Source organism: Rhinatrema bivittatum, chromosome 13 (assembly GCF_901001135.1).
Source record: "Rhinatrema bivittatum chromosome 13, aRhiBiv1.1, whole genome shotgun sequence".
Classification (NCBI taxonomy): domain Eukaryota; kingdom Metazoa; phylum Chordata; class Amphibia; order Gymnophiona; family Rhinatrematidae; genus Rhinatrema; species Rhinatrema bivittatum.
Genome location: NC_042627.1, coordinates 67,746,296 through 67,768,410, shown reverse-complemented (window position 1 = coordinate 67,768,410; position 22,115 = coordinate 67,746,296). Strand labels below are relative to the sequence as shown.

The 22,115-nt window shown below is 42.1% G+C and overlaps 1 long non-coding RNA gene across 1 annotated transcript; it reads right to left on the bottom strand.

Moving 5' to 3' along the window:
- Window positions 1-9,677: 9,677 nt before the first annotated feature.
- Window positions 9,678-20,970, bottom strand: LOC115075188. Its single transcript, XR_003852459.1, has 3 exons — window positions 20,506-20,970; window positions 15,153-15,223; window positions 9,678-11,004 (listed from the first exon to the last, which is right to left on the bottom strand). It is a non-coding gene; the product is annotated as an uncharacterized LOC115075188 (long non-coding RNA).
- Window positions 20,971-22,115: the final 1,145 nt, after the last annotated feature.

The following is a 22,115-nucleotide window of genomic DNA, read 5'->3' as shown; positions in this document are numbered from 1 at the left end:
AGATAGAGCCACTAATCGGTGTCTGAAATAAGTGACAAGGTGAATGGTTATTTCAGACTTTGATTAGTGGTTCCCTGTCCATTGGTTGAATAATTTGATTTGAATTTGTCACCTTAACTTTTATTTTTGTTCTTTTTACTCGTGACCTTGCTGTGATTTTTGGATTTGTATTACATTTTTACTTTTTTGAACATCTGGCAGTGCATGTATGAACTACACAGTTTTTCACTGCTTTAACTTTTGCATTTTCATTTTGTTTTATTTTTTTGTTTTTTTTTTTATTGCGGCTTTTTGTTTTTAGATTTCGAACAGAAGGGTCTTTCCAGTTTGTCTTGGCAACTCATACACTGACATCCCAAGTCCAAGACTCTGGATATTAGCAAAATGCTGATCTTCAAAAATAGGAGCCAGATAAAAGAGCCATGAGCTAGGGGTAGCCATGGGGCTACAACTCCTCAGAAAGGAACCGAGTCAATGCCAGGAGGTAGGTGATGGCTGGGTGCCATCCAGTAGGGCCATGGGGCTGGATGTTCAGGTAACAGCCTCAGTAGTTTCCGTGCAACGTTTTTCCTAGTTTTGGAACCTGTTTATATGATTACAAAGCTGGGAGGAAGAACATGGAGGGGCTTGGTGTCTGATTAAGCACGGGAACCTTTGGGCTCATCTACCCAGGATAGTAGGGAACCAAATAGTAAGACAACAATAGCTGACTTAGAAAAGTTGTGATATCCTATCTGGGGTCAAGTTTCCGCAGCTGGCTGCTGAGATATACAATACGCTTAGCAGTGGAGACTGGAGTAACCGGACAGGCTGGATAGGCCAATTATTCTGTGTGTTTCATCATCTACTATGAAGCTATGTCTCTCCTTCGTACAAAACTGCAATTCAAACTAATCAGTCCAATGGCAACGCATAGGCCACAAAATAGGCGCTGGAAGAAGTGAAAACAAAAAAAAAACAAAACCCAAAAAACTATGTGGTGGCCTCAGCCCAAGTCAATAACCAAATCAAAAAAAAGCACAGCCCTGGTGCAGATTTCTCTTCTGCTTCCTGATGGAGCACAAGTTGACTGCAATATGGATACGTGATATATAAATAAGAATAATAGTGCATCAGTTCTAAAGAATTTATCTGAGAGCAGATTCATTTTGTTTTAATGTTTGCACATGCACCACCACTTTGATACATGCTCATAAGTCACCCGATTGAAAAAAACAAACGATGCATCCCTCAAGATTGAAGATGCAGCTGTGGATTAAGTGCAGGTTAGAAATTTGGGAGTCGCTACATCTGGAGCCCATAGTTCCCATACGATCAAACAGGTGTTCTTCAAATTGCACCAACTCTGCAGAGTTAGAAGATTTTTAAGTTTGGCAGTATTTCAAATAATACTGGTACAGGCGTTAGTGTCCCCAGTATTTGATTATTGCAATGGGGGTGCTGTGTCTCGGTTACAGATTATGCAGAATAGGGTGGCAAGGATAGGTTTTTTTCTTGCCGTTGACTTGTTAGTGCGAACCACACTGGCTACCCATTAAGTGGCGAATACAGTTTAAAATCTTGAGCTTAATGTTTAAAATCAGTCAGGGTTTGGGTGCCAACTGTTGAAGAAAGCTGGTCCTTAGGCGGAATCTCCAGTCATAGCAAAGGGCATTGACTGAAGTTCGTATTTACAGTGAGCCACGTTCAGTAGCTTGCTGGAAAAGAGCATTTTCAGTGATTGGACCTGAACTGCGAAACTCGCTGCCGCTATCCATCAGGTCGGAGGTCAATTACACAACTTTTAGAAAAAGAGTGAAAAAAATGGTTATTTCCCAGTATGAACTCTTGATGCCGATGGCAATGTGGGTAGTTACAGGTGCTTTCGGTTTCTAGAAGTAAGGTCTCACAGATTTATGAGGTTTTAATTAGTTTCAGTCATTTTGTTATTTTTATTTATTGATATTGTGGTTTGATTATTGCTGTACACCATTCTGATCAGTCTGGTACTGAGTGGACAGTACATAAAATGTGGAAATAAATAAATAAATATGATATAAAAACATGGTCCCGTTACAGTTTTGTTACTAATTGGGAGGTCAATTTTAAAAGCATTTACCAGCTTTAATAGTTACCTGAAAACCTCCATCCCTCAATGTTGCTGAAAGTGACTAGGAGGAGGCGTTTCCAGGGGGCACATTTAGGGCAGAGGAGGAAACTTATTTGCATAGACCGCAGAAAAAGGAGGTGGAAGAGTAACCCACGCGCACCTTGGGGGTAATTTTCAAAGGAGTTACACGGGTGAACCTAACGTACCATCGAAGCAAATTTCAAAAGCCATTTACTCGCATAAAGTGCTCCTACGAGAGAAAATCCTGTGAACAATTCAATGGCATATAGGGTAGCAATTTTCAAAAGCCCACTTACTCCAGTAAAGCGCATTTATTCAGGTAAGACCCAGTTTTACTCTTTGCATCCATGGCAAATCTCAAGCGAAAGGTTATATGCATGCACTTTTCATCTCTCGCCCTCCGCTTACACTGTGCCAAGTCCTGCATCCCCCCCCAGCATCTCCTCTTTCTCCCTTTCCCTCCTGCTCATTCCAACAGCACCACTCCAAGCTCTCTGCTCCGGCTGGGCCCAGCATCCTCTCTCCCTCCACCTCCTATCTGCCCAGAATCCTGTCTTTCTCTCTCTCTCTCCATCCCGCCCGACATGCACCTACCCAGCACCCATTCCCCTGACGCACCTACCCAGGATTCATTTCCCTCTCGTGGTGCCATGCCTTAACAGGGGGGGGGAGGTACATGGCACGTGGAGCTCTCCAGGTCTTCTGCTACCCACCTCCCTCCCACCAAAAAAAAAAAAAAAAGTATTGGTGCCCCATCTAGTGCACCTTAAGGAAGAAGCAGTCCTGAATGCCTGCAAGAGTGAGCCAGGAGTTGTGCTTTCTGTGGAAGTGCATGCATATTACATAAAGCATGGTTATTGGGCTCGCCAATAGCAACCCAGCCTGCCCCAAAATGGGGTCTGGATCTGCAGAGTCATTTTGTAGGGTAGAATAAGTGCCAAAAGGGAAGCCAGCATCAATGACAGCTGTTGCCTGGGGTGCCCTGCTCCCCAGCAACAGTCTTGCCCTATGGCATACCATGGAAACAAAGAAGCTGATTCCTGCTATTTGTCCAACGTGTGAGTGCAGTGCATATTTCGGGCAAAACTTTGTAAGATTGCCCCAAACTTGGCCAGCAAGTATGCACAAATATTACACAATTTTTCAATGCAGACTTATGTGCATCTAGGCTAGTCAGCAGGATTTTAAGGGTCGGGGCTAACAGGGAGAAAGGGAGGCTATTAAATTAGGGCGGTTGGGAAGTCATGTCTCTTAACTGGGTGAACTGGGAATGAACTGGGAAAACTCCCCATGGCATCGTCATGCATCCCTTATAAAATTGTGTGCGCATGTACGTGCGTTCAGTCTATTTTATACCATGCGTGCATATATGCGCATATGTTATAAATGGCCGTGTCCTTTGGCACTAGCCGGCATAGGCGCGTACATGAGCACCCAGACACGGTATCAAAGCTACTGCCGTGGTTTTTCCAAAGGAATTTACGCACTGAGTAATGACTTTACTTCTGCTATGGATGGTGTGTGAGTCAAATAAATACCAAACAAAGAAGCCATTTCAGAGGGTTTAAAGGATCTGGGGTAATTGGAGGGTGATAGGATCGCAAACCAAGGGTGGTTTGAGGACCTATCTGTTAACTGGGTGAACACAGGGGGTGAACTGGGAACGGACTGGTAAAACTGACAAATGCGTCGACGCACGTCCCTTTTAAAATCCCCCCTACTTACGCAGTAGAAGTGGGATTTGCGCGCACCCACTAAAAATTCAGCGCACATGTGCACGCAGCCAGGCTATTTTAGAACATGTGCACGCATGTACGCTCATATATTATAAAAACAGCCGTGTCCCTGGGTGCGGGCTGACAAACGCGCCCCAGTTTAAAATTGACCATCTCTCTGTACTTCTTTTTCTCCAAGGACGCTAAAGAAAACCTGTTGGCATTACCAGGCCTAGCAGATGCAAATCAGGAAGGTAAAAGACATTCTTATATCCACAAATGATGGATTTGCTTGTGTCCTTCACAGAGAGGTTTGACCTAGGTCAGCACATAAATTCCTTCCATCTAGGAAACAACCACAGAGCAGAAAAGTTTAAATTGGGTCAAAGGGCTCTTGGGCTGACAGAAAATAAGTGCACACTATTGGGCCTTATATGCAGATAAGACCAGTGGTCAGATAACTCATTTAGTTGATCCTGGGACGTCATAGAAAATTGTTTAACTACGCCTGCCTCGGAGGCAGCTAAATTGGTTTTGCAATCATAGCAGCAATTGCGAAGCATTTTTCTTGTGTAGTTTTCTGGGTATTCATAGCTGATGAGCTGCTTTGCAGAATTTTGCACTACAGTTGCTCCTTAGCAATGGATTTTCATGAATACACACAAAAGAAAACGTTTGCATGCTAAACTTGCTGTACATGGGGGGAAAAAAAAGGTCAGCCTTCAAACACTAACCCATCTAACACGTGCAAGCAGTGATTTTAACACAAAATCTCACCGTTGTAAGTTTCAGCGCGCCTTAGTGCATGGGCCTTCTCGGGCGATGGTCGGTGAACTGGGGAAGGGGGATGTGGGCGTACATAAACTAATTCATAGTGCATTTACATGAGATAGAGGCGAACTGGGAACTTTTTTGGCTAGCATGGCAGAGATCAGCAGAATTCTTGTTAAGGTACATATAGGACCTTCAGGTGGTATTCTCCTGGTTCTTTAGAGGGAGCTCTCAGTGAGACTGTATAGGAATACTCATTTATGCACTCAGATCTTGAAGGATACTCGTTAGTGGAAAAGAATGTAAAAGATTCCTAATTCATGAAACAAGATCTGGAGAGCCGTTAATGAGGCAGATTCTATTTGGCTTTTTTGGTTTTTTTTCCATAGGACTGAATTAGAATTATTGTTGTCTGTTAATGGGATAGTAGTGCCGTAATCATTTTTGCTTGAGCTGGATTTTTTTTTTACAATGTCTTGGTCTAATTGGCACTCATGCAGGATCGGAGCTTTTCCGGGATAAGATGAGCCATCCTGTGGTCATCGTGAGGCACCGGCACTGTAGTTCTCTATTCTGCTTTTGGTGATGAGTATGAGATCAGAAACTGGAGAAGACCAAAAAAAGCTGAGATGCTGTGGGACGCATAAATATTTAGCATTCCTGTAATGTGCATGGATTCGGTCTACAATTGGAACATGGAAAGCGATAGAGCAAAGATCAAGAGTAACGTTAAACAGGATAGAAAGATGTACCTTGTCCCAATCAATATACGTGACCTTAGGATTAGGAAAATCTTTTGTTCATAGGGAAGGCCTGAGGGGAGCTCTAGGCATTGCAAAATAGGTAAGCATAACCAACTAAGGGCCAGATTAATTAAGGCTTTTCTCCCATTTTGTGTTGTGGGGAAAACCCCCTAGTGAATCAGGTCCTAAGAGGTAAGTATGGAAAAAAGGCAAGATTCTTATCTTGTGCTACGAAGATTCAATCACAGGGCTTGCTACTAGTCCTTATACACTACTCATTTCTATTGATTGATTATACTTTTCTATTGCTTTTAACTATTGGCACATTGATTTCATTTAGGACCTACAGTATACACTGCTCAGAATACTGCTGAGGATATAAATTTCTTAATTTCTAAAAGGTTTAAAAGCTGGAATTGCCCATCTCCAATGAAAATTATCCAACACTTTGCGAAAGTTTTCTAGTCTATAAAATATTCTGTTCTTATTCATTTTTGAATTTTAATTTTTTTACTCCTGCTTGGCCAATGACCAAGGAACTTCTGCATTTTTAAAGATTGCTTAATATATATTTTTTTAAAAGTCTTGAATTTTTATTGTGTTTTATGTATTGCTTTGTCTGAAATTTGTTATAATTGTATTGTAATTTTTATTCATTTATGTTTTTTCATGTTTTGGACACTGTGATGTCTTTAATTCTAGATTTTATAGCACCCTGCCTTGAGCACTTTGAAAGGAAGCACATAAGAAATAAGATTGGATTAGATTGGGTTGAATAAGAGGAATAAACAAAACATGGAAATCTATTCCTCAAACTTTCTCCATCTGTAATGGCTCACTTGGGGTAAGCAAAGGGAGAGTGAAGTGGGAGAAGAAAGAGTAGGTAAAAATGCAAGTAATACAATACAGATGATGCCGGAGGAGTTGGAAGAGACAAATAATCAGACCAAAAGCTCAGAGGGAAATGGAAAGGAAAGACAGAGAGAAGACTGAATTAAAATGTGATGTCCCAGCACTGTTGAACCTGAAGGGCAGAGAATGGCATAGGGCAGGGGTGGTCAACTCCGATCAGGGCTTTTCCCTTTGAAAACTGGTCCAGCCGCAGAATGGGACGGCCTTTTCACCGCACGCATTTCCTTCTGCTCGTGCCTCCTGACCCCCGACCTGCCAGACATAGGTGAATGGCAAATCCAGTGTTGCCTTTTCGAGTTCCTAAAGCTTGAGTCTAACAGCACATGAGGCTTCGTCACATTTGTCCATCATAGAGGTCCATGCTGAGCTTTACCCTCATTGTAGTTTCTTAATAAATGTTCCAGGAAAGTGCTGCTGGGTCATTCACTTCAGATGTCTCGAAAGAAAGATAATTACAGATGTCCTACAGTAATCCAATAAAAAGCTATCATCTGTAACTTGCTTGTTGACACTTTTTTTTACATATTCAAGTGGACTAGCACAGCGGCCATAATACTTTACCTTGGAGCACAAACTTATAAACCCCAATATCGGCATTGGTAGTGCCATACTACACAGGCAAAACCGTCAAATCTTAGAATGGAAACTCAACACTATTCATGGCTCTCTTAGAGAAAGCCTTTTCATTTGTAGAAAATAAACAAAGATAGATTCACTCTGTGGGCCTGTTGTCCACATTCCTGGTAGCAGAGATGAGGTAAGGTGGCATTGGATGGCTCTAGAACACTTTTTTGAATGGAGTGAGGGGCCGAGTCAGCCGATTCGTGCACCACAGGAAGTTGATGAGCTACTAAACGGCTCCTTGCCATCTGGAAAGGTTGAGTTAGCTCTGGCTTTATCCTGCTGCTTCTATGAATTTCTGGGTCCAATAATACTAAGAAATGGAGATCTACAAGTTCATAGATGCCCTGTGGATCAGCCCGTCTAGACACCATAGAGACTTTTTAATCTAACCCTCGTATTCTTACAAGTTACAAAACAAGATTATTTCGATTGTAAATGATTGCTTTTCATTTTCAGTGAAGTACATAATGTACCGTAATGCAAATGCTTACCATGCAGCAGATGTAGTAAGGGCCTCAGTAGCTGCAGAGGGAGACCACTCGCATAGAAAGCTTGCTCAGGAGGAAAATGCCTTTGCCTGTGTACCCACAGCTGTTTTTACCTTCGATGTGCCATTTACATCTGACAATATGTTACCACGGAGTTTTTTGTTGTTGCTACGACACCTCATTTGCCACCTCCTTTGGGGTAGTAGTTACAATTTAATGAGATGCGTAAGCAAAAAAAAAAAAAGCAAATTGAAAACATGGTTTTGACCATCGTTTGAAGGGCTGGACACACTGCAGTGAACAAGATTGCTTTCTTCTCAGTTCAGTTTGCTTTATTCTGCCTTTGGATAGGTAAAGCATAGCCTACAATTCGCTCATACACCTTTAAGAGCTTCAGAGAAGGCACGTGCATGCCCCCACGCACATAAGTAAACTTAAGAAAAAGAATTAGACAAATATTTCTGTATGTCACTCCAGTAGTAATGCAACACCATTATCATTATATCCTGATGATGTTTACTCAGATTTTCTCAATTGCCCTCTCTTCATAAAAATACTGCAAAATAGTTGTGCAATTAAAGATATTCTAGACAATTTTTGGCTCGATTATATCTCTCCTGGAGACATACAGTGTTAGCATGGTGCCAGAAACAATTTTCACATGCTAGCATATTTTGCAAGTTACTCTTATTATACAAATTAAAAACAAATATTTAAGTGTATCCATTAACAAAGTGTTGTAAATATTAAACAGGAAAACATATCCCTGAGCCCGTTTACAAGCATTTATTTTTTTTATTATTACTTTTATTATTATTTTTGCTCTCTACTTTCACAATAATTTACATTCACATTCATACACCTTACATGCAGCAAAAGGTAACACACATATGATAAATCCATTTACTGAGGCAAGTTCATATAACACATTCCCTGAAGGTTTAAGTCCAGGAAATGGAGAGTTCACAAAAGAAAAAAAAAAAAAGTTCCAGGCCAAAAATTATAAACATATGAGAAAATGTATGCTATGCCCCTACGCACAATTTGATATAATATGGAAAAGTTTTTACACGGATGATGAAACAGACTTTAAGCCAGATAAAAAGGAATAAGAAGTATAGTTCAATAGAAACAGCAAAAACAATTGAATGCTGTGCTTTAATTAATCAGGTGCCTTTTCATTTTTTTCTCTTTTCCAGGGGGCTCAGGGTAATGGATTTTTTATTGGGAAAGCACTGAGGATTCTATTGGCTAAGCTGTGTTCAAGGTGCGCAGCAACGCGCTCTACTGTCGGATGTGCAATGCACTGTTCCCTACAGGCTTTATGACCTTTCGTGCATAGCATGTTAAAGTGATGCAAGGGTGCCCGTTACACAGGGTGTTACTATCTGCTTTTAACGCAAAAAAACTTTAACTACAATCAAGTGATCCATGTTACAGTTAAGTAAAATGATTAGCAGAATTTTGCATTTTAATCGGTTCATTTAAATGTAAATGCTAAGAAAATGTACATTAATGCCACTTTAACATGCATTAAGCAGTAGCGCAGGCGTTTGACGTGTGCTTATGACTTCATCAACGAGAAAGCAGTTTAATAAGTAGGGTACAAACAGTACAGTGAGCAATATCTTATATATTCTTGAGTTGGGTCACTAGGTGTTGGTACTGTGTGATTTTTGGCACTCCCTGCCCCACAGAGGATGTCAAAGCCACCTTGGCAGCAAGCCCCAGCCAGCCTAAGCAGCAGAAGTCGGGATTAGGTGTCACATTCTGATTTCCCAGCAGGCCCGGTGTCCAGCCGAAGGGCTTCTAACCAAATTGCAGGCCCTTCATTTTCCCATCCCACCCTCCTAAACATAGGCACTGAGGATATGACAGTGGATAAGGACTCTCGGGCACATCTAGTGTGCCCAGTCTACTTCCTGGTGCAGTGCCAAAGAACCCAGCCGATCTCTGACGTTCTCCTCATTTTGACCTGCCTTAAGAATATTCCTTTGCAATTAAGGATTGAAAAAAAAAAATGTTGATTTTGCAATGACTATTTTTGCAAAAGTTACAATTGCTTCTGTGTTCTTTATTTATAGCTTTTTATATACCGATAGCCGTTTGCACATCGTATCGGTTTACAAATAACGTGTAACAAGATAGAGAAAATACATGGAATGATTTGGTTACATGGCATGGTAAACGGGAGGGTACAAAAACAAGGAGTGCAGAAATAATATACGTGTTGGAGGAAAAAAATATATATGTAAATATAAATATAAAATATAAACAGAAACTATGTACACATTAGTCATATTTGAGAGCAGGTTACATGGTAAGGGCTGAGAGGGTACACGATGTTGAATAGTGGGCTTGAAGATACATTATATATATATTATATAATCGAAACTGTAGATAATGTCATGTAACAAAATGTCATGTAACAAATGCACACATTTATAGAAAGGAGGTGCAGAAAATGGGTGAATTTCCTCATATGTTGCCTGTTTCATCAAAATATTTTCTCATTAAACTCAATGATCAAAAAATGATACAAGTAGACATTTTCTGCAAAATGTTTCCATAAAGGCGAATAGCCTAGCTGTCCTCGCTGTATATTTCCATACAGGAGGCAAGAGAGGTATGGGATGTTCAGGGATGTTTTGTTTTTTTTTAACCTGGACGTTTCCTCTTGTTTTTTTAATGCTTCCACCTATGAACCTTTATTCACAGCTACCCAGGGATTTCCTCCATTTTTCTAAAGCCCTCCTGTCTAGCCAGCGCTTAGTCAAGGGCCCACAGACATCTCCCTTACTTGGAACCTGGTATATGAAGTGCATCCTGAGTCTGGCCATTAGATGTCACCACCGTGCAATGGCTGAGACCTCATCTCCCCCTTGAGAGTTATGAACAATACCGCTTAGCATCCCACATCCCTAGCAGGCCTGAAGAATAGGCACAGAGCTCAAGAATCAAATCCATACTTCCTGCATGGCAGCCCGTAGCCATCATGCAAGCTCATAGTCTCTAACCTTGTGTAGGTTGTGGAAAGGGAACATTCATTATGTCCAGCTGAGCTGCTAATGGTGATAAGAAGGATTTGTTGAATCCGCCGTACAACTTCTATTTATGTTTGTCATGATACTGTGGTCAGATTTTTAGAACTATCTGGTTCACTGAAATCTCTAGTATTATTTTTAACTACTGATCTTACCATACTAAGCTAATTCGGCTGCAATTCAGTTTTGTTACATTATATTCTTCATGCAATGATCTAGTGGCTTTAACATGACCACGTGTGTTCTTAGCCCCTGTAGACAAAGGTCATCATACTGGGCCTTACTTTCATATCATTTTTCTTTCAACCTTGATCCAATGTCCCAGAAATTACATAAGAAGCCATACTGGGTCAGACCAAGGGTCCATCCTGTTTCCAACAGTGGCCAATCCAGGCTACAAGTAACTGGCAAGTTCCCAAATGCTAAGTAGATCCCATAATTTAAAGACATCCCTGCTCCCTGTCATGGTCTGCTTCTTCTTGTGGATCAACTTCTACAGTGTTGGTTCTAAAAAATCACCAGTTCTTCTTCTTGGTCAATAGCTTGAATTCATTCAACTCTCATGCCAATTTCCTCTTGTAGATGGTACCACATTAACTGAAAAACATGAAAGCATCTACTGTCATATATTCTGCAGAATCTTTCTAGTAGTACACAAAATATGTACAGTTTTATTCTGTAAATAGTATAATATGTTTTTAATATGATGCAAAATTACAGTCATTCTATTCATTTTCAGTAATGGCAGGTATGGAAACCAAAGCTGTATCTATATATTCAATTCCCTCCAACTCATTGGAGTTCAAAATGGTTCCATAGTTCCACGGTAAATGAAGGCAGATAAAGCTCATTCAGCCTGCCCAGCTGAGATTCTTCCTCTGGTTTTCTACCACCCCTGGGTAGATGAGCATACAAATTCTCACACAGACACCAGCAAGTGGCCCACCTGACCACTCATCGCGACCCCCTCCCCCCACCACTGCCCTACACATCTGTCCCAAGCGTGTCCAAAATCTACCAAAGTGCTGGTCTCCACTACTGCATTTGGCAATCCGTTTCTAACTTGCACGCAGAAACATGTCTCACCTTTTATTTTACTTCTTATTCACATTTGGGACCTGCAACTGGTTATGTCTTTTTAGTTTGTGATGATGATTATTATTATTATTTGTTTTATTCTTTTCTTTAGTACTGCCTTTTTTGTTCATTTCACCAATGATTTGCCAAAGTATTAATTTTACCATGAGCCTCTCCCAGATGTCCTCTTCTACAGCACTGGAAAGTCAGACAGATTCTGAGCCAGATAACGCTCGCTCACAATAGGAAAAAGAAGGACTTGGATTTTATCCCTAAATGCTTGCACCTGTGTCTACATAAGAGCAAGGTTCCATTTGTTTGCTTGTTTGAATTCTCACAGATTTTCATACTCCAGCACATATAGAAATGATGAAATCATGGAAATATTGGGTTACAAAAGACCTTGAGGTCTTCTAGTCCATATCCCTGCCTCCAGGCTGGATCTGATACCTACCCCATATATATGCCTACATAATCTGCTCTTAAAACCTTCTTTGATGAAAATTCTACCACCTCCCTTTGTAACTTGCTCCAGGGCTTTAATTCCCTCCAGTTAGAAAGATTTTCCCAATGTCTAACGTATATCTCTGATATTGCAGTGAAAGGCATTACTTCTTGTCCTTTCTTCAGTACAGATGGAGATGAAACTAATAACCACCCTTTTTATAACCCTCCTTTTCCATTTCAATGCTACTGATCCAGTCAACTCTTCGAGGGCGATATATTAACCCGTGGCATGTCCCATGGTTTAGCGACCATCTTGTTATAAATGCTAATGAGCTCAAAGCTTGAAGCTCATTAGCATCTGTATCAAAAGTCCACGGCCAGGGACTCTGAGCATTCCCAGCCATGGCAACACACAAACCTCGCCTGGGAAGCAGCGGTTCACCTGCACCCCTCCCCCCCCAAAGTGTCATTAAAAATCCTGGAGGCCTCAACCACACCCCCCATATCCCTTGTGGGCCAAAAACATCAATGTTAAAGCCCAGTGTCATGCTCTAACCTCTTGCACTTCAGAATCTGAATAAACCCCAAATAGGATTCGCCCAGCCTCCAAAAGTCTACCAATAGCTATGGGGGTCTTCATTAATGAACTGCTTTGCATGATTTTGCATTGCAGCACATTTCTGTGAAATTTGTTTTGCAAAAGGTGTTGCAGAACCCCCCAGACCTTTGTGTTTTTGTGCATTTAATGGGTGCTTTGAAAACTTTTTTGCACAAGAAATATTTTAACTTAAAAATGTTGCAGCTCAGTAATTTGGTCTCTTAAGTCTTCTCTAAGCTAAGTAAATGTAACCCTTTCAGTCTTTTCCCAATGACCCACATTATATCTGTTTCTTAGCATATTTATTGACTTCTCTGGACTCCAGATCTTTATACCCTTATTAAAATGTGGCCTGAAATAGACACAGAACTTCAACCAAAGTCTTAGAAATGCTGACTATAGTGGGACATTTTTTTTTCACTTATTTTATGTTTGATATTATGTCCCAGTATAGTATTGGTGTTTTTAAAACAATGCCACCTTGCTGATTCATAGTCTTTTATGCAGTCACTTCTTTCCCATGTTGTATTCATGCTTTCGATGTTTCCTACCTGTTTACATGTGTTCTTGTTGAATTGTATCCTGTGCATTTCTGTCAGCTTCTACATTCTGTCAAGATCGTTTTGAATTCTTATTCTCTAAGACAGGGGTAGGCACCTCTGGGTCCTGGAGGGCCACAAACAAATCTTGTTTTCAGGACATCCCCAATGAATATGCATGACACATATTTGCATACAATGGACACCGTGCACACAAATATTCCTCATGCCTATTCATTAGGTATCTCCTGAAAACTAGACGTTTGTGGCACTCCAGGGCTGCAGTTACCTCCCCCTGCTGTATGGTGCTTGGAACTCCATCCATCTTGATATCAACAGCAAATTTCATGTGTGGCCTCTCTATTATTGCTCAAGTCATTAATGAAAATGTTGAATATAAACAGTCTTAGGAATAATCGCTGTGGAGCCTCACTTGATACCTTGACCCTGGCCCCATACATGAGACAATGAGCTGGAATATAAGAGTTTTTATACAAAATAAAATTAATGTGTACAGGTAGCTGGATCTACAATACAGCCTTGTAATTATACCTTTAGAGTGGGTATAAATCGCTGGCTTTCGAAAAGGGAGGAGGACTTTGAAAATATGAGAGATTCTGCATTTGGAACTCAAGAGGCTACAACTAATCCCACCACAGGCCTTCTGGTTCTCTCACTCCAGAAGCCATTTATGTATTTATCTGACTTAAGATTCCACTTTTCCAGGCACTTCAAAGCAGATTCTCTGTCCCCAGAGGGTTCACGATCTAAGCTTGTACCTGAGGCAGTGGAGGGTGACGTGACTTGCAGCAGATGATGAACTCTTGGTAGTCACACTATGGATGATGGAGGGCCAAGGTGCTTACTCCCAGGAGCAGAAATGGAAGCTGACCTTAGTTTTGCTTGCCTGGAATAATCCTCCATTTGAGGGATTCAGTGATTATTACTGAATAATCCGTGGGTTGTCTGAGAGGACAGAGTAGATGTGTGGTGTTATCAGGACTTCAAGATGTTTTGCTTCTTGTACTGCTAAGGGGTAGAGCTATTTTTATTGCCCTGGCTGGAGGTCAGGTTATCTCTGCTGTACAATTCCAGAACTCATTATTTCGGGATTTTACAGCTGATTTCCCCAGAGGATGTGGCTACATTGTTTGCAAATTGGAGCTGCCAAACCCCGGTGTAGACAGGAGTTACTGAATCCCAGAATGGCCAGATGTCCTAAATTGTGTCAAACGAAGGGGAATTAGGCTTGCTTTACTGTTTCCCTGCCCCGCAGAGGACGCACACTCTCTCATTCCTCTGGGCCTGATCCTTTTCACCAGCTCACTGACCAATACCAGTGCCAGTACCAGGAAAGGAAACCTACAGCACTTGGTTTTACTTTATGTGCCTTGGCAGGGGTGGAACCACTGATTGTTACTCGTTCAGTATGTTTTTCTAGACAATAAATCTACTAGGGATGTGCTTTTGCTTCAAATACGCAATAGCCCCCTACCACTGACTACACCTGCTGCCAAAGACTTAATAAAGCTCACCCAGACTCGCCACCATTCCCCCCCCCCCCAACCTTCCCCCTTCCCTGTATTTCTCCCAACTGCCATGAGGTCCCATGGGGCAGGAACAATCCCCACTCATTTCTGACCCACTGGCGCCATATTTCAAAACGGCACAGGCTGACCCGCGACTGGCACCGTTTGGCAGTAGGGGGCCATACTCCGCAGTGCTTCCAGTCAGCTGCTGCCATCTTTGAACACAGCACCAGTGGGGCAGGAGTGACTGGGGATCATTTCTGCCCCCTCTGGACCCCCAGGGCTATGGGGTAAGAAACACGGTGGGGTTCTGGGAGCAGGGCAAAATCTGGCAAGCCCGGGAGGGGCCTTTTTAAAAAAAATCTTTGGCATTGGGGGACCGGTTAGTTGTCAGCTTTTAGTGCACATTACTGGAAAATAGCATGAACCAAAAAAAAAAATAAATAAGGTAAAGGGAACAAAACAACCCCCCCCCCCCCCACCAATGAACTCAAACAAAAACAACCCCCCCCCCTCCCCCCCCCCCGCAGCATAACCTTATTAATATATACTCACCTTATATTAGTCTCGCTCATGTTCTTCTGGTTGTATTCTGGTCTTCGGAACACATCTCATTCGGGTCACACCTGCAAAGTACAGATAAACTCAGTCAAGTCCTTCGCATGTGCAACAGAAACACACGATGGAACCGCCCCTCACGAAAAATAACCGCAGGACCATCTTAGCCGGAAAACACAAATGCTTCCAAATTCAAACCCCCAGCATGTTTTACATCAGAGTCATTTAGTCGTTTATCTGACAAATCCTCCAGCTCTTGCAACAACTTCTAAACGCCCCAATGGAGCGTAATATGTATTTTTAAAAAGCTGTATCACAACGAGCCTAATAGAATATTACATTCAATCAATAGCAGGAAAATATTAGATCCTCAGGAAGAAGTGGTGACCTTAGAGACAAATGTGAACCCTGGGTAATATAATCTACTTAGCAGTCCATGTATGTCATATTTACAGTCCCTATTTGCATATCATTCTCTTTCTCTATATAATGGGTATATCCTCCACAAAGGTACCATAGTCCTAAATTTGTACAAAAATGGGTGTAATCCAGTACAAAGGGAGGTCCATCTGTACTGAGGTTTGTGATTGATTTGCAAAGAAATTGCCTTTGTAGCCAGAAGTCCATTATGGATTAACCACTTAATAAGATGAAGGGAAACTTTGAAGATAAAACAAAGGCAAACTTGAAATAGTCCCAGGTTATCTAGATCCTTGAGCATAGAATTATTTGTAGAGTCCCCAAAGTAGCCCATCAAGTAGAAATAGCCTCAGGAATGGTTTACTGTGAAAGCTCTCAATTAGAGAAAACAGGTAGACATTGGGAATGTCGTAACTAGGGGATTCCAAAAATAGTCCATGGTTGAAGACAAGGTCCTGTTTCCCAGGTAAGAGGGTGAGTCACACTTATTACCCCAAGCATGACAGGTAAGATAGAAAAACCTCTCTTCCTCGGGAGTTGGTGTCAGAAACGGGCAAGGCCTATAGGTACAAGTTCAAGGATCCTCTCTTTACCACATGCTCACACAATGGGCAGATATTTTAAGGGTGCTAGCACTTTGCCACAGCCTGCAGAAATGCTGTAGGATACCTGCTGAGCAGCTTGCTGGTCCCCCTATACTTCTAGCATTCAACATTGGTCAACTTCATTTGACTTCAGTGACACGGATCATGGGTTGCTGTGGCAACCCTCTGCAAATCTCTGGAGCGCTTATATATATATATATATATATATATATATGGAGAGAGAGAGATTATAATGCGTTCATTATGCGGTAATTTTATAACAGTTTGCCTGAATTACGTGGCACATATGCATGTAAAAAACACGAATTTTCAAAGCAGACTTTGTATGCATAAAACTGTTTTGAAAATTATCCCACCAACTCTACCTGTGCAGAATTACACTTCCTGAGATATCTAGAGATTTTTCTTCTGGAAAATGTTAATTGCAAAATTTAGAAAATCCAAAAGTATGCGCATAAGTCGAAACCCCTCTGCTTCTCCACTCCTGGGAGCGCTTTCGCTCATTCTGGGTAAACTTACAAGCAAACAGGCAGTAAGTGCCTACATCTACCCACATATCAGGCGAGCTATTCTATCATAGGCTATTTCTGCAGATAGGACACTGTTTTATGCATGGAGATGCTTTTGAAAATTACCCTCTCTGTATCCTGAACAAAGTCACAACACACTTTTACCACTTCATGTTAAATAGGAAATCTGAACTCATACAAACAGTGCAGCTGCAGGGCCCGGGGAAGGGATAGATGTGTTTGCAAATAGCATATATACTCTCAGCAGTGAATTTCCAATGAGGAAGAGAAAAGAACATTGCTTTAAGAGGGGGAGAATTAATGTAAAAATTAAAAGACTCATTTGCCAGGTCCTTCTCTGTCCAGATTCTTCACAAAATACTTTTTCTTTGCTTAGATCTCAGTATTTTGTCTTTCCCTCTTAAAGGCATCACTAGGGAGGTCTTTCTAGCAGTCTGTGTTGCTGGTATGGAAAGTCCCTTGCTACTTCTGTCTGATAGAGGTGGTCTTTGTCTCTATTAACCTTACTCACGCGAATTACAAAAGAAGGCAGAGCAAATCCACCCAAGGGGCACATTCTCCTTTTAGAAATCGGCCAGGTTTTTAGTTTCACCCGGCAGATGACCCCCAGAGGAAAGAATTCACATGGTGGCATCTCTCTGCCTCTCCAGATGGTGTTCTGTCTTGCCCAGCACTCTCGTATTCACAGGTCATGGCTGCCGGGGGGGGGGGCGCAAACCAGTATTGAGCTGTAAATCAGCAGGCTGGCACTTTTTTAGGCACATGGTAGGAACGAGCAATAAGAAACGGATATTATAGATTGGGTCACTTTTTGATTTGCAAACACTCTTTTCTTTACAATTCTATGCTCAAGGATCTTTATTGCCAGGTCTTTCTCCTACGAAAAGTAGATTGTTTCTAAGCCCCCATAGTTAAAACCACACACACACACACACACACACACCTGAGAGAGGAGATTTCACAGTATTTGAGGATTCCAGCCCTCCATATTATATATGGACTCAGGGGCAGTGCCAGTCAAACACTGGGCTGGGCTGGCGCATATATTCAAAGGTTCTACTTCGCCCCTCACTCCCACATTACGGCGTGGGGGTGAGAGGTGAAGGGGGAAATTTTCAGTAATTGCGAAGTACACAGGCACTTTTAATGCATGCACTTTGTAGCTGGTTGTGAAAAAGCTCCCCGGGAAGTTGAAAATTAGCCAGTGTAAAGAAGGCGTGTAGAAAGGTTGCACACACGTTACACCTGCTGCTCGTGCAGGTGGCCGAGGGGGAGGGAGGCTACATTCCACCCATGCACGCTGTTTTTCTCCCATGGCTATAAATGCACTTGCTAGGGAATCCAGGATGTATTTTTAGCCAGACAGAGAAAGACTTTGAAACTTGAGTTCCCTGTGTCTGCCCAGCAGTCGGCCCTCCCACATCAGCTTCATGTCAGGGCTAGCATGGGCTTGGGCCGTAACTGGTAGTATGGTACTTACACTTAACCCCCCCAAAGTAAAGATGAATGAGCTTTCACTTAAAGACATCTCGGACAGCATTGCACTTCAATATTTTATATTTGCAGAGGGCAGTTTCCAAAGATATTCATCCAGGTCAAACGCAGCTAAAAGAAGTGCATGTGGTCTCCAGAGCTGACTTACGTTCAGCTGAGGAAGAGGTGGTGCTCAGGCTGGAAGAGCAAAACGGCACAGGGACTGGACGATTTTCAACCAGCGCGCTATCTCGCCCCCACTCTGCCACCCGCACCAAGAGAATGAGAACAGTACACGGAAACCTTTGGTGTGGGCACTTCTGCGGCCCACTGAGTTTCAAAGGGAAACAGCAGGAGCAGTTTTCCTTTGGAAATCTCTGTAACGCATGCATGTTAAAAGTGTCCACGTCGTCTGCGACTCTGCGGGCTACTTTGAACATTCCAAAAATTGGCTTTTTCCAGTTTTCCAAAATGCTTACCTCTGTCATTTTAGACTTTTTTTTTTAAATAATATTTGTATTTTTTCCAGCTTTTCAAACTAATATTTTACATAATAATAATAATATGCACTTAGCAATATAAATGTAATGCTTATATGAAAAGGCATTGTATGCTTTTGAATAGCTCAGTCAGTATAGACACCCTGAACATGGAAAAATATTTCTGATCCTAATAATAATCAAATGTATGGAACAAAAGTGATATTGGCATAATGAGTGCTGAGCCCTACAACATTTAAATCTATTGTATATTTAGTTATACCCATAGATTTAAGGAAGATGACACCGCCCTTGATTTGAACTGTTAACCTTAAAGGTGCACCAACTCCAAATCCCTGGCAGATTGAAAGCTCCCTGCAGGTGAATGGCACTGACTTAGAACACTGCACATCAGACAGTTACAAGGTTCCATGAATTCAACACACCAGCAAATCTTTAGAAATAGATGAACGATAAATATGCTGAAGGGCCCCCAAAAGGAGAAAATGCAGTTTCAATTACAACTATTTTTCCCCCTAAAATGTGAGGCTTCGTGCAAGAGAAGAAATGTCTTGCTGCAGGCTCAGACCGTAAATTCTTCCTGGGCCTTTCAGGATGTTAGGCACAAGCAAGCTATTTGAACCCAGAACAGCTTCCTGCAGCCATGCTCCAGAATTACAGAGAAAACCACTTTTAGTTGAAAAGTTACTGTCTCCTTTTTTAAACTGTATACTGCAATATTTTTAAAGCTATTCCTCTGCAAGGTGCATGGCAGCCAGGTCACTTTTTAGATTTGGTTACATTGATATGGTCCTTTATAGTACCTAACTTTGCTAAAAAAAAAAAAAAGAATTCCCCATTGCCATGGATAAGCATGTTTGTGGGCACATTGATCCTCACTGGTCATTTTGTTCAGCCACTGCAAGATATCACAACCTCCAAGGTAGCACATTTTCCCCAGAGATATAGAATGGATGGTCTTTTTTCTGAGCCCTTAGTAAATATATTTTTTTTAATTCTCAGTCAGTGTTGCAGATTGGGGGGACTATTGCCTGGTGTGCTGTTACTGCTAGAAGTCAAAGGTCAGTTCTCCCACTTGATGGAGCACAGCAGGGTATGAATGGGACCTGTTGGGGTGACATCTTAAACTTTCAGGGATTTAGTTGGCCGCTGCATGTAGTTTTGGTACCCTAAGCTGGTTGCAGAGGGGATCTCGGTGGCAAGAGAGCTTTTACAGGTTCCCCTGCAGCTATAGAACAACTAGTGCAGGGCAAAGAAAATCTCAAAAACAGCTTTAACCTTGGTGAATGATACAGCCAATAGGAGACAGCAGGATCATGGGAAAAAAATTTCACAAGGGTGAACAAGAAAAAAAATCAAAGAAATAAATAAAAAACCTCAATATAAACCACATCTAAATCCATGCTCTAGATTCCAAACTGAGTTATTATTGCATCCAGAATGCTTAAATTCACACTCGTTCCTCCAAAACGTCCACCTTAATAAAGTGAAACTAAATATTTTCTAATTTTCTAATTGCCCTCCAGATATTATTTATCTAATTATGTGAAGACCCTCCTGGATGTTTTCTGCAGAATTACCTGAACTGGTGATTTCTAACAATTCTCCATATTAATCTAGAGTTGTACTACGTGCATCCTCCTGGCAGCTGATCAATAAGAGAGTCACAATCAAACAGCACAGGGCTAAATTAATGCAAGAGCTATTAAAATCAAGAAACAAGGGAATTATGCAGTAAACACAAATGACAGTCCTAGTGAGGCAGAATAATTTTTGCATCTTATATAGCTGAATTAGTTAAAAATGTGTTGTTTTTTTTTACCTGTGCTAATTAAATGATGCAATTAGGGGGAGGGGTACCGTTTGAAAATCTCTTTATAGGCAGAATCCCCCTGCCTGTGGCACGATAATAAATTCTAGGGTAGGGGAGGGGGAGGCCATTTCTGTCCTTCATTTCGTTCTCTTTCTTCTGGGGCTGCAGCACAGCACAGTGCAGTGCTATATCCCAGTTCTGAAGCTTTACGTATAGTGACAGGACAGGTAGCATCGCACATTGCACTGCGAGCCAGGCAGCACAATGCGCTAGGACTGTGCCGGCGTACAAGCTGCCTGGCACCAAAGCAACGCATGGCACATACTGCTGGGCAGCCCAGTGTATTTCTCGTTGCTGTGCCCGATTCTGGCCTCCTAATATGCACCAGACGAGGAGACTTGACAAGAAGCCACTAGGAAAGGAATAAGCCACGTCTGTTAATTCGGAAAAGCGGAACTGGTTAACAACACTAGAATACAGTAGTTGTGGTTCAACATCGAGCCGCTAATCCAGAATCGAACGACGGCTTTGAAAAAGCGCAGATTTAGCTACGGTAAAAATGTTTTTTTAAGGAAGCTGTAAAAACGTGGCATCTGGGGGAAAAAAAAAAATAATCCACGCCCCTGAATGCTTCACGGCTTAGATCTGGGTTACGGAATTGAGTCTACTCCCCTGCTTTATTTTCTTAAAACCTTCCCCGAAAGCCCTAAGAGAATGATGGCTGGGGTTTTTTTTATTATTATTATTTAACACATGTATAGTTAACAATATTTTGGAGTCTTGAATTTTGGAAAAAAAAAAGTACTTCCGGGTGTGCGAAGGTTTAGTGAAGAGGAGGAGCTACCACGGAGCCCGGAACCCCGCCCCTTTAAGGCACCCCGCGCAATTGACATCCAAAAGCCTTTCTCCTACACCAGGCGCGCGGCGAGGGATGGGGGTGGGTTGTCCTTTAAAAAGAGAGACCTGAGCCGACCAATCAGACCTGCGGCTGCTCTACAGTGGGTGGAGCGCGGAAGGCTTTTAAAGCGGGAGGGGCTTCGGCGCTAATCCTTCTGGGGGATCGATCGTACGTTTCGCGTTCGGCTGCAGAAGTTAATTGACGCGCAGAGCGTGCTCCTTTTAATTCTGGGGGCTGCTGCGCTTCTGCCCTGTCGCTACCCAGAATGCCCTGCTGCTCGGTTCTTCCCGAGAATGATTAGTGAAGTGGAAGCTTTAATTTAATAATCACTTTTTATCAGGAGAGTGGTCGGTGGGGAGGGAGACGAATACAATGTCAGATTGTTAAAAAAAAAAAACAAAACCCCGAGCCACGAAGCTCCGTGCAAGGAAGGTGGGTGGCGGGGAGCTGCCAGAAGCCTGATCGGATCGCCGAAACCTAGATTGCCGCACGAAACGAGACGCGTTATTTACGGCGCCGAAGCGGCCATTTGTGCGAAGCGCTCTGCAGATAATCAGGTCCAAACCGGACGATGGGAAGCTGCCAACATATTCTGCAGTAATCAGATAAAAATATCGTAGCCGAGAGACACAGAAATCCTGATTATGGAGAGCGATCGTTTCCTTCACTTGCTCTGCCAGATATAAATAAATACTTTATTGCGCGCTGAAGGCAAGGCGCC